The sequence below is a fragment of the Myotis myotis genome, unplaced genomic scaffold (genome assembly GCF_014108235.1).
Source record: "Myotis myotis isolate mMyoMyo1 unplaced genomic scaffold, mMyoMyo1.p scaffold_m19_p_2, whole genome shotgun sequence".
Classification (NCBI taxonomy): Eukaryota; Metazoa; Chordata; class Mammalia; order Chiroptera; family Vespertilionidae; genus Myotis; species Myotis myotis.
The window spans coordinates 139,926,106-139,940,182 of NW_023416324.1; positions in this window are offsets into that span (position 1 = coordinate 139,926,106).

Here is a 14,077-nt window from a genome sequence, read left to right on the forward strand (position 1 = left end):
AAATATCCCATGTACACTTGAGAAGAATGTATATTCTGTGGCTTTGAGGTGAGATGTTCTGAAGGTGTCAATTAAGTCCATCTGATCTAGTGAGTCATTTAGGATTGCTGTTTCTCTGCTGATTTTTTGTCTAGAGGATTTATCCAGTGATGCCAGTGGGGTATTAAAGTCCCTTACTATGATTATATTGCTGTCGATCTTTCCCTTGATATCTCCAAGGAGTTTTTTATGTAGTTGAGTCTTCCTGCTTTGAGTGCATATATGTTTACCACGGTTATATCTTCTTGTTGTATCAATCCCTTTAGTATTATGAAGTGGCCTTCCTTATCTCTTGTTATGGCCTTCACTTTATGGTCTATTTTGTTAGATATAAATATTTCTTCCCCAGTTTTTTTTTTTTTGTTTTTTTTCATTTCCATTTGCTTGAAAGATATTTTTCCATCCCCTCACTTTCAGTCTGTGTGAGTCTCTTGTTCTGAGGTGGGTCTCTTGTAGACAGCATATATATGGGTCATGTTTTCTACCCATTCAGCCATTCAATGTCTTTTGATTGGAGCATTTAGTCCATTTACGTTTAAAGTTATTGATAGGTACTTGCCTGTAGCTATTTTTATTTTTTTTGTGCCTTTGTTCCTTCTTCCCTTTTTATTCATTCTTTTTTAATCGCTCCTTTTAGCATTTCTTGCATTGCTGGCTTGGTAGTGGTAAACTCCCTGAGCCTTTTTTTTTTTTTCTGTGAAGCTCCTTATTTACCCTTCAATTTTGAATGATAGCCTTGCTGGCTAGAGTATTCTTGGATTCAGTCCTTTGCTTTGCATCACTTTGTCAATTTCTGTCCATTCTTTTCTGGCCTGATGTGTTTCTGTTGAGAAATCATTTGATAATCTAATGGAAGATCCCTTGTATGTAACTTTCTGTCTCTCTCTTGCAGCCTTTAAGATTCTCTCTTTGTCCTGAATATTTGTCACTGTAATTACAATGTGTCTAAATGTGGTTCTTTTCAGGTTCATCTTGTTTGGGACTCTCTGTGCTTGTGATTTTTTTCTTTCCCAAATCAGGAAGTTTTCTGACATTATGTTTTCAAATAGGTTTTCTAACCCTTGTTCCACTTCTTGTCATTCTGGCACCCCCTTTATTCTTATATTGCTTTGTTTCATGTTGTCCCAAAAGTTCCCTTATATTCTCTTCCTGTCTTTAAAATTTTTTATCCAATTGCAGTTCAGTTTGGGTGTATTTTGCTTCCCTGTCTTCTAATTTACTAATACAGTCCTCCGCTTTTCGTAAGCTACTGTTGACATTTTCATAGGATTTTTTTTATTGTAGCTATGTCACAGTTCATTTCCTCTTGATTCTTACATAAGTTGTTGATTTTTTCATCCATCTGGTTTATGAACTGTATGACTCTTATTCTGAATTCCTTTTCTGACATATTGCATGCCTCAGTTTCACTTAGCTCCTTTTCCGGTCATTGCTCATTTTATTTCCTTTGGGGGTTTCTTTGTCTCCTCATTTTTTCTCTCACTGAAGGATCTAGGTGTCACGTTGTGCATGAGCTGCTCCTTGGGTGGCAGTGGCTACTCAGGAGGTGGCTGGTCCTTGGGCGGTTGCAGCAGTGGCTGCTCCTCAGTTGGCAGCAGCTCCTCAGGTGGGTGCTGTTCTCACAGCTACTCGCAGCAGTGGTGGCTCCTCTGACTGGTGGGGGCGGGCTGCTCACATGGCTGCTGCTCCTCAGATGGGAGTGGGCAGCTTGTGCAGCTGCTGCTCTTCTGACATGGGTGGGCTCCACATGGCTGCTACTCCCCGGACAGGGTTGGGATGCTCACTGTGCTGTTGTTCCTCAGATGGGGGAGGGCTGCATGCAGCTGTTGCTCATTGAACTGGGGTGGGCAGCTCATGAGCCTGCTGCTCCTTGGATGGGGCGGGCTGCATGCAGCCGCTGCTCCTCGGATAGGGGTGATCTGCTCGTGAGGATGCTGCTCACGTGGTCACAGAGCACTGGGCTAAAGCATGGGGCCGGCCTGAGGGGAATGTGCTTTGGAACTCAAAGGAGCCCATGGCCAGTGTGGCTGGAGTCTCTGTGGGACCACAGCCAAGTCAGCAGGTCCCTGGTGGGTGTGGCTCTATAGTCTTGGGTGGGCACCCTTGGTGGAGGTGAGGCTGAGGGCGCCTTGGGTGGAGGTGAGGCTGGGCTCCAAGTCACAGTCGCTATCCCCTTCATGAAGGTGCAGCCTCTGCAGTAGAGCCGGCTGCCCCGGGACTCTTTTTAATGGTAGCAGAGGCTGCCTAGTTAGGCAAGTCCGATCCACCTGCCCCCGAAGGTCCTGTGGGATCTAACTGTCCCTCACTCACATACACACATGCACCCCACACGTCCACACACTCCCCTTTTGCTCCATCACTCACTCATGCTCTCTCCTGTACTGCTGCCATTTTCCTGCCTCTGTAGTTGTGTCTGGAGTGTTATTGACCTGTTGTGGATGGAGTCTCCGTTCCCTGTGTCTGCTTATGTGGCTCGCTCTCTACCACATTGACCAAACAGGACAAAATGCAACTCGACAAGACATGACACAAAGGGAACAAAACATGAATGTACTCACGACACCAGTAACCCCAATATAAGTGACCATCAGAGAAAAGAGAATTAGGGGAGAGATAATAGAACACAAATGATATTGAGGAGAGAAGAAATGGTAAGAGAAAAAAGAAGAAGAAGATAATGGAAGAAAAAGGGGAAAAAATATATATGGGGAGAAAACACCACAGGACAAACAGATAAACCAAAAAATGCAAACACCAAACACCCAGAAAAGAGGCGGGGGTCAGGGGTGGGGCATAATCTGTAGAGGCTGAGCATATATACAGAAAATAAGGTTAAAGAATTGGATGAATATGGGGAGGACCTCAGTTTAGTATAGAGGAAAGGGAAAGAGGATGCATGGATAAGAAGAAAGAGAAAGAAGAGAAAAAAAATTAAAATTTTTAATTAAAAAAGGATAAAAAATAGAATGATGAAAAAATTATATGAAAAATAAAAAATAAACAAACAAAAAAAAGAAAAAAGATAAAAGATAACAAAATAGTAAGTAATACAATAAAATAAAATAAAAATGAAAAAGCGAAATGTTGTTCATTGAGTTTTAATGCCCCATGGGGGCTGATTTAAGACCCCACTGTTCTGTATTGTCTGTCACTTCTCAGTTTCCTGTTATATTATTGAAGTTCCAAGTGGTCCACCGCTCCTCTGTTTGTGTCTATCTCCACAGCCTTGACTGCCAGCAGGCGGGACCAATCTTCCCACTTAGCCTGTCTGCCCACTCTCCATCTTAATCTCTCAAGCAGCTGTTTCTGACAGGGTTATAGTTGGGGAGGTGCCCTATTGCTTTCCAGCACTGAATGGGCCCTCTTCAGCCCAATCCCTGAGGGCTCTTAGGGACTATTCAGTTTTTTTTTTTTTTTTTTTTTTTTTTGGTATCCTCTGTGCCACTGAGGGTGTAGTCTGGGTGTGACTGTATTGGTTGTATGGAGACTGCAGTGAGGGGCTATCTCTTCAGGAGAAAATGGCTGCTTAGGTCTGGAGTGTCAGGTATGTCTCAGTGCCAGACTCCCAGCTTCCTCTCCCTGACCTGCTCTTCTCCCAGCCTCTCCCCAGACTCCACAAGCCTGCACCTCCACCTGCGCCTCAGCCATGGGTGAGTGTTTATATTTTCAAAGGTCCTATGAACTGGGTTTAGTGAATGAAAGCAAAGACCAAAAATAGGGGAAAGAGCTGAACCACTGCAAGTCCCCCCCCCCCCCCCCCCCCCCCCCCCCCCCGCACAGCACAGCTTGGGAAGTTGTTCAGGCTGCCCCTCTGGGCTCAGCCTCTTGTGGCTGCGGGCTTAGATCTAGAATCCTCTGTTGCCAGCAGCCCTGTGGACTTCCTTTCCACAGTTAGACATTACACCTGTTCCAAGGGACACGGCCTTGGTTCCATGTGGCTTCCTTCTGATCCTCTGGGCTTGGAGGTCTCACAATTCTCTCTAGCTCAGATCCCTGATTTTACTATTCTCCAGGCATCCTCTGCCCTTCCCAGCTGCGATTTCTCTCACCAGCTGGTCTACTTTGACAATTCTGGGTGGATGTTATTTGATTTAGTTGCTTCTTCTATCTGCTCAGGCATAAGGTTCAGGACACGTCTGTCAGCCTATTCTGCCGCCATTTTGTCTCCCATGAAAACTCTTTTATTGTCAAATGTGATATTTGAATTTTTTTTTGTACAAACTGAGAATTTACCTTACAAAACATTTTAAGTGTAGTCATAATGGTCTTCCTGTGTTTGTTCTGACAATATAAATTTTTATCCAAAAATAATTGAAAAATAAAAGAAATTAACCTAAGTGATTAGGGCAATAAAACATTATTTGATTTTTGAGATACTATGTTTTTTAATCTGGGTTAATTAAAAAAATATTTTCATTATTTAAATTAGTTTTTTATTATAAAAAAGTAAATCATGCACATAGTAAAAAATTCAAATATTACATGACTCGCTTAAAATGAATAGTAAAAATATCTTTTCCTCTGACACTTATTCCTATACCCTAGAACTTACCTAGTAACTTTATTTGTATGCTCCTATAAGATCATTTTACTATGTGTATGCAAGAATTATAACATATATCCCAAATCCCTTTGATTATACAACTTGAGTGATGATATGCATATTGTTTTATATTATAACTTGCCTTTTTCTCTTACCAGAATATCTTGGTCATCTTATTTTTACGAGTCAGTGCCTTTAGACTTATCTTTTTTTCAATGGTGATACATTATTCTATTTTCTGTTTTTAGTGTAATTATTTAACTAGTTCTTTACTGATAAACATTTATGTTGTACCTGCTGTCATATTTTTTTATGGGTGTGTACAGGCATATACACATGCTAAAACAAGCAATGCTACTGTTATCTCCCTGTATATATATATGTGCACACTAACCTGTGTAAAACTGGAGAAAAAAAATTCCTACATGCAGAATTTCTTGGCTAAATAAACAATGTGCCTGTTACATTTTACCAAATGTTTTCAAATTTTCTTTACAGGAGGTATCAGCATTTACTTTCTAACAAAAATCCAATAAATCAACTGCTTGCTAATCCCCTTTGATTAATCTCTTCTCGCTCCCACTCCATCCTCCTCTCTGAGATTCATTAGTCTGTTCCATGTTTGTATGCTTCTTGTTCTATTTTATTCATCAGTTTATTTTGTTCATTAGATGCTTTGTTTATTTTGATTTTTAGATCAATTTTTGATAGATATGTATTCATTGCCATTTTATTGTTCATATCCTCCTCCTTCTTCTTCTTCTTCTTCTTCTTCTTCTTCTTCTTCTTCTTCTTCTTCTTCTTCTTCTTCTTCTTCTTCTTCTTCTTCAAGAATACCCTTCAACATTTCATGTAATACTGGTTTGATGGTGATGGACTCCTTTAGCTTTTTCTTGTCTGTGAAGCTCTTTACCTGACCTTCAATTCTAAATGAGAGCTTTTCTGTGTAGAATAATCTTGGTTGTAGGTTCTTGGCATTCATCACTTTGAATATTTCTTGCCACTCCTTTCTGGCCTGCTAAGTTTCTATTGAGAAATCAGCTGACAGTTGTATGGGCACTCCCTTCTGTCATTAACTACTCAAATAGGTTTTCAATATCTTGCTCTCTCTCTCTTCTCCTTCTGGCATCCCCGTAATGTGAATGTTGGTATGGTTGAAGTTGTCCCAGAGGCTCCTAACACTATCTTTATATTTTTGGATTCTTTTTTCTTTTTGCTATTCTGATTGGATTTTTTTTGCTTCCTCATATTCCAAATTGTTGATTTGATACTTAGAATCCTCTACTCTACTATTGAATGCTTGTAAGTTAATTTTTTAAAAAAATATATTTTATTGACTTTTTACAGAGAGGAAAGGAGATGATAGAGAGCCAGAAACATCGATGAGAGAGAAACATTGATCAGCTGCTTCCTGCACACCCCCAACTGGGGATGTGACCGCAACCAAGGTACATGCCCTTGACCGGAATTGAACCTGGGGCCCTTGAGTCCACAGGCCGATGCTCTATCCACTGAGCCAAACCGGTTCTGGCTGTAAGTTATTTTTTATTTCAATTAGTGTATGCTTAATTTCTGACTGGCCCTTTTTCACATCTGTGAAATTCTTACTAAGCCTATTGAAGCTTTCTCATTAAGAATTGTATTCTTGCTTTTCTGACAAGGTATATATGTTACTTTTATCTCTACATATAGAAGCCTAATATGCAAATTGCCCCCAGGAGAGTTCAACCAGGAGACCAGGAGTTCGATTGCTTGCTATTATGTGCGCTGACCCCCAGGGGGCAGTGCGTAATGAAAGGAGGCCTCAGCTGGCAGCCTGCAGCCAGGGAAGGGAGGCCCTGGTTGGCAGCTGGAAGGGCCCAATTGGCTTTAATTGCTGGCTAGGCTTAGGGACCCGACCATGCACAAATTTCACGCACTGGGCTTCTAGTATATATAACCTTGGCTGTATATATAATTTTGGGATCCAATTTATTTCCCATAACATTTTATTTGCACAGAATTAGAAAAAAATTTCCTCTGTCTTCTTTAATATTAATATAAATACTGTGATCCTCTATGTGTCTCTTCCTGAGCTATCACCTTCTATCTAATTACATGTATCTTTTGACCATAATGTGTTCTCTGACTTTATTTTCAAAACCATCTTCTAATTTTAGGTGGTTCACATGTGGTATTATTTTTGTAATTATTTTATTTAATTTATTGCTTCCATTTATCATCTGTCAAATTATCTTATCTCTCTTTTAGCTTCTTTGTTTTCTTTAAGCTCTTTATTTTCCCTCTAGTGTCCATGTTAAGTTTATTTGGAATTTAGTATTTTAAAAATTTTCTTCTATTACTTTCTTTGAAATACCTCTTCTGATGTTTAGTCTTCAATCAATTTTGCTTCTTATCTTTTTCCACAACTTCTCTGTAATACCTTAATATAGACCTGTGATGCCTCTGTTGTTCATCTTTGAGTGAGGTTTCCTGGACCTGGACCACCAATATGCCCAACATTGGTGTGGGGTAGGGGGAGGAATGATCTGACTTTGGATTTCAGTCTCACATTTTCTTGCCACACCTTTCTATCATCTTCTCTCTGGGGATGTTTCCTCTTAGTTTGTGTGCTTCTCTTTTGGGGAAATAATCAGGTTGCCCTCATGATTGCAGAGAAGGTTGGGATGTCAAAAGTCCTTTATGGACAATTTAACATGGATATACCTCTGCTCATCTCACTGCCACTAATAGTCTTACATTTGCCACTTTCCTTCTCTGCTGTGCTCATCCACTTGTCTGGCCTGCTTCCCCAGTTATGAGTCACTATCATTGTTTTTGGCAGATCTTCCTAATTTAAGGTTTGGAGCTGTGCATTTCCAGTTCCATTAGAGGTGATTCCCCACCCCCAATTAGTCCCTTCAGTGTGCTTTGGAGAGTACTGGTAAACAAAAATACATTTACTCTTCTACCTTTAACTGGAAATCCCCATGCCAGTGGTTTATTTTTTATTTTTTGCAGTCTAAATAAGTATCATTAAAAATGATTTTAGAGAATTCATAATAGCTCAATTGTGTGAAAAATTTATCAAAATATAAATTCACTAGGGCATTGCCAAAACCACTGAGAAGACTAATGATTTCTAGCTAACAGTAGTGTCTATTCAGTTCATATCCCCCAAACATTTCTTATTAATTCATTAATCATAAAATGGTGGGTTAGAATGTATAAAAGCAAAGTTTGGCATCTGACCAGCAAGTTTTAATTTTTGCCTCACTAATTTCAACATTATTTAGTAAGGAAGAAATAAGTCATTGATAGCTTTACCAGGAAAGTTATGTGATCAGAAGTCTGCTCAAGAAAGATGGATTGGAGAGAAAAGAGAGGAAGGATTAACAGAGAGGAGAGCCATAGAGTGAATTCTGCATTCATACTTTTGGGGTTTACACCATATTTCTCACACACCACTTCAGATTTATTAATTCTGAATTAAATAGAGGATAAAAAGAGGAAAATGTTACTTATAGTTTGGAAAACTCTTACTGTAAATGACATTTCTCATAATACCCCTGCTTGTCTATTACTAAAATACTACAACTTCTAATTTTTAGTAAAATAATTTAATTGATAACTACCTGAAATACATGTGGACTCTGGACCAAGATGTCAACATAGGAAGCTTATGAATTTCCTTTCTCCCATTGACATATGTGTTACATATGGAGCACTTCTTTCAGAGAGAAATAAGAACTGTTGAGTGACTTTTATATTTGGGAAACTTAGAGAACACCCACATTGAAATGGGTAGAAGTGGCTGAGACACACTCTTGCGATAGACCCCAACATAGTACCATACAGTTAGAAGGGAATCCTCATCTCCTGGATTCTCCCTGAGCACTGAAGGGTTTAAACCACATACATAGCACTCCAACTTCTAAGGCTGCCACCTGGACAATAGGTTCTCCAAATAATATTGTTGTGAAAGACAGTGGGGCTTGGGTTCATGAGTCCCATGGGACCAAAACAATCAAAAGAACATTTATTAACATGTGTACAAACACTTGCTGTGGCTATCCCCCTCCGGGCTCAGTACAGAGGGGGCAGGCAAAAATGTCCATTGTATATTATACCAATATGCCAATGTATATTATAAATATATCATATAAAAATTTAAACTGTGACATCAAAAATATGAAATGTAGAAGAGGGGAGTGCAAAAATATAGAGCTTTTGTATGCATTCACAGTCGTTACCAGTTTAAAAGAGGCTGTTTTATGTAAGCTTCAAGGTAGCCAAAAAGCCAAAACCTATAGTAGATCCACAAAAGATAAAGGAATCAAAGCATACTATCACAGGAAATCCTCAAATCATAAAGAAAGAAAGAAATAGAGGAAAAATGGAACAGATGTACAACAAAATAGCCAGAAAACAATGAACAAAAATGGCAATAGTAAGTCCATACCTATTAATAGCCACTTTAAAATATAAATAGACTAAATTCTTCAATCTAAAGACAGAGTGGATGACTAAAAAAGTAAAAAAGGCTCAAGATTTCATGCAAATGGAAACCAAAAAGAAGCAGAACTGGCTATTTATATCAGACAAAATAGACTTCAAAACAAAAACTGTAAGAAGAGATCAAAAAGGTCTTATAAAGGGATTAATTAATCAACAGAATGTAGTATTTGTAAATATTTATGCATCTAACATTGGAGCACCTCAACATATAAAGCAAATATTATCAGATTTGAAGGGTGAAATAGACAGTAATTCAGCAATAGTAGGGGACTTTAATACCCCACTTTCAACAATGGGTAGGTTACTCAGACAGAAAATTAATAAGTAAACTTTGGACTTAGGCTACGCACTAGACCACATGGTCCTAACAGGCAAATACATCCCACTCAACAGCAGCAGAATACATGTTCTTCCCTAGTGCACATGGAACATTCTCCAGGATATACCATATGTTAGGCCTTCGGACAAGTCTTAATAAATTTAATAAGATTGAAATCATATCAAACCTCCTTTCTGAGTATAATGCTATAAAACTAGAAATCAGTTATAAGAGGAAAATTGGAAAATTCATAAATATGTGGAGATTAAACAACATATTTCTGAACAACCAATGGATTAAAGAAGAAATAAAAGGGAAATAATAAAATATCTTTAGATAAATGAAAATATAAACAATAAAATAAAATTTATCATCTGTAATAAAACAATCCTAGAAGGAAAGTTTATAATGATAAACAGCTACCTTAAGAAAAAAGAAAGATCTCAGATAAGCAACCTAATTTTACACCATAAGAAAAAAGAAAAGGAAAAACAAACAAAGGCCAAAGTTAGTAGAAGGAAGGAAATAAAGATTAGAGCAGATACAAATGAAATAGAGACTGAAACATATATAATGATACCCTTGTTAGTGATATATGCCTATTTTGGAGAAGGCACTGTTACACATTGTGAAGAAGAAATAGGAAATATAATATTGTTTTTTCTTTAAGAAGCTTATACTCTGCAGTGTGGTAGACAGAATAATTGGCCCCAAAGATGTCCAGGGCCTAGTCCCTGGAATCTGTGACTATGTTACCTTACCCACAAAAGAACTTTCTAGATGTGATTAAGGTTAAGGACTTTGAGATAAGAAACTAATGTGGCCATAGCTGGTTTGGCTCAATGGATAGAGCATCGGCCTGTGGACTGAAGGGTCCCACGTTTGATTCGGTCAAGGGCACATGCCTGGGTTGCAGGCTCGATCCCCAGTAGGGGATGTACAGGAGGCAGCCAATCAATGATTCTCTCTCATCATTGATGTTTCTGTCTCTCCCTCTCCCTTTCTCTCTAAAATCAATAATATATATAGAAACTAATCTGGATCACCCAAGTGGTTCTAATGAGTCCTTAAAAGTGGCAAACCTTTCCTCACTTTGGTCAGAGAAAGATATAATGAGGAAAGAGGGTTGGTGAGATGTGGTATTTCTGGCTTTGAAGATGGAGGAAAGGACTCACAAGCCAAGGAATGTGGGTGGCCTCTAGAAGCTAGAGGAAAGAATTTTCCTCTAGACTCTAGAGTCTAGCTAGATTCTAGAAAGGAACACTGTCCTGCCTATTTACTTTTAGCCCAGTGAGACCCCAGGCTTCTGACCAAAGAATTGGTGGTTAGTAAATGTGTATTGTTTTAAGCCACTACATTTATGATAATTTGTTATGACAGCAATTGAAAACTATACCCATAACAACAAGAAGTTATATATATTAAAACTGCAGCACAAAATATGGCACTTTTCATATTTTTTCCAATTTACTTTGACAATCTGAAGCAAAATGTGGGAAGTGCCATATAGACATGACCAAAGCCTTTTAAGAGTTGAGAGCAAAAGAGAAATTAAGGAGGAATTCAAAAAGGAGGAAGCATTTGACCTGTGTTTTGGGAGTTGAATAAAAATTCAAGAAGTACAGAGGGAAAAGGTAAATTCTAGATAGATGGAATGTGATTAAAAAGGCAAGGAAGTGTGAAAAACTATACTATGTTTGGGGAAAAATGGATTGATAAGTGTTGTGCTACATATGGTTAGATTAATATTGCTAAAATATTTATGTCTATTACTTAATACTAGAAGCCTGGTTCACGATTTGTTCACAGGTGGGATCTGACTGGCCCTACCTGATTGGGGCCGATTGGGGCCCAGCTGGCTTGGGGGAGGGGCCATAGGCAGTGGTCAGCCAGCCCTGCCCCTGATCTGTGTGTGGGGGGGCAATCAGGGGGAGGGCAAACCAGAGGGGAGGGGTCGTGGGTGGTTGGCTGGCCGGCCCCACCCCCGATCACAGTGAGGGGGCTGATCGGGGCTGCAGTGAATGTCAAAGCAACTGGTCATTCTGGTCGTTCTGGTCATTCCAGCATTCTGGTCATTTGGTATATATATATATATATATATATATGTATATATATATTTTATTGAATCACAAATTTATATGGGTTGGAATGAGACTGAAAAGTCTTGAATATTAGGCAAAGTCTATTATATTTATTTAACATATATTAGTAATAATATATGCCTTTATTAAAAACTTATTGCTTTAAAACTATGTAAAACATTGGTCAAATATTACTTTATAAAGGAGAATTGGCTTGGAAGTATGAGGGAAAAGATCAATTGGCAGGAGAAGAGTTAGGAGGCCACTGAGGCTGTCTAGATAAGGAAATATCATCCATCTGAATAAAATGCAGCACAGATGCCAGTAAAATTTTTGCACCTATTTTCTGTAGTCTTTCTTCCAAGAAATATTAATTTATAGTCAAGTTCCCCTATCGTGTGGACTCCTGGGCATATGTGAGCTGCAAGACAAATAAACTTAGCATAAACTTATATTTACAAGCAATTTAACTAAATTGAAACACATTTTTTCAAGGACTGGCAAATGAAACTGGTAAATCTATTTCCCCCATGATGACATAGTTTTGATCTTAAGAGCTTGCCTGCTTTTCTTGGTTGAAGCAGAGGAAAATACCCTAAAATTTCCTCCTTCCTTGCTTTGATCACAATTCTCCCCAATACTCTACCATGATCCCTGGGATGATTTGACTTCTACCCTGAGATCCATGACCTGTACTACTATATGCTGCCTGCTTCAGCTGTGGACAACTTGCACTTCAAGTATCTTGAAAACTTGCTAATTTCTCTAGGAGGAGTAAAAATAATTCCCTTAAGTTTATTTTTGCTCTCTGTACCTTTCTTTTTACCAACAGCCTCCAGATCATTCCTTATCATCTCCTGTTTTCTGTGGAGTTCTTTCTTTTCCACCATTTTTATAGACTCCTTTCTTTAGACCATTTCTCATAAGGAATAGCCACCAGTTTTATTTTCATGGTGTCATTTACACATAGAAACATTGCAGAGGTGATAGGATTTGTGAATGATTGGATTAGGTTGAGAAGGAGTGAGAGGGATAAACAGAGGAAAAAGACATTTGGGATATTTCAGCTTGGGTGCTTAGGAAAATAATTCATTAACAGATAATGAAAAGTGAAGAGATACTGGCCTGGATTGCTAGGGTTTGGTTTTGGACATATTGCTGTTAAGGCTCTAAATCCCTCTTCTCAAAGGAACTGTATAGCAGACATTTGGAAATAACAGTCTGGCCTGACAGGGATAGTAAGTGTATGATCAAACTTGCTGGTCAACATATAGGGAGGAAAATTTTAGAAGTGAAAATATATGAGGAGAGTGAGTTTGAGAGAAGAATACATGGAGAAGGAAAGGGGTCAAAAACAGAAATAAAAGGTCATGGACATGTCACCTTTTTATCTCTTTGACAATCTTTTTTTTTTTTTTTTCTTCTATTGCTAAGAAGTCTAGTTGACTCATTGAGGGTGTCCTCCAGGCCAACTTTTAGCCACTGGAAGTCGCTGTTCTTTTCTCTTTTTTAATTATAAGAGAAAGTTTATCTAGAAAGTTACAGAAGAAGTAGAAGTAAGCCAGCTGGGCTGTGTAGGCTAGGAAATAAGTTACAGAATCAAAAGAAGGGCTCTTGGAGCTTAGGAGAGGAAAAGACAAAGGTAACATGCCTAGGGAGTGGGGGAAGAAGAGGAGAAAGGAAAGGCATGTGTGTGCTTCTGAGAGGGAGAGAGTCTGGAAGTTATTGTTCTTAATCTTGGACCCACTGCCCTGCTCTTTAGCCTGGTATATGGAGATTTAACAAACCTATTCTCTAGTGGCCTATCTAACTCAGTGCTATTTTGCCACTAGAATTGAAAAGGTCCCAACCTGAGCTGATACCCCATATACAAATTCTGCTCTTACATGGTAACAAAATTTCTCCATGTTAATCCAGAGAGAGAAAGCCCAAGTGTACTTTTCCCTTCTGAGTCTATGACAATGAGTAGTAATGAAAGTGTAGTCTTTGTGAATGAATAAAATGATCTGCACTCATATTGATATGCTCTGGGAATACTTCAATGCTTCCAAATGGCATTTGCTCTAATATATTTCTTTAAAATAATAGCTATCTCAGCTGCACCCATGTGAAAAGCTTTTAATTTGTTTAAATTTATGCTGGGAGCTGTTGGAAATTCAAGTCTTGCGGGGGTTCCTCCCTTCCTCTCATTGTATTCTCATGTGAATTTCTCCCCTGCAAAGTTATGCAGTTCTCCATCTGGCCATATTCATAAGCCATCTTTCTCATAGAACTTTGATAAAATGCATCAGCTTTCTTGTAATTAGATTAGCATCTCGATCTGAGAGCTTTCCAGGCTCTTCCTGCTGACAAGAGATGAAAGCCTTATAAATAAAAATGCTGCTCTGTTTGCTTCTATGTTGTGATGGATTCTGTGGAAGAGGAAGACAATTAGATCTAAACATCCTTTTATTTGATGGTACAGATATTCTCTTCTTCCATGGCTTGACACTAATGCCCTCTCTTCAAGTGTTATCTACTATGAAGATTGTATAATACCACTAGAAAGTTAAATAGCACTCTTCAAACTAGCATTTGCTTCTTCTAAATACTTCAGAA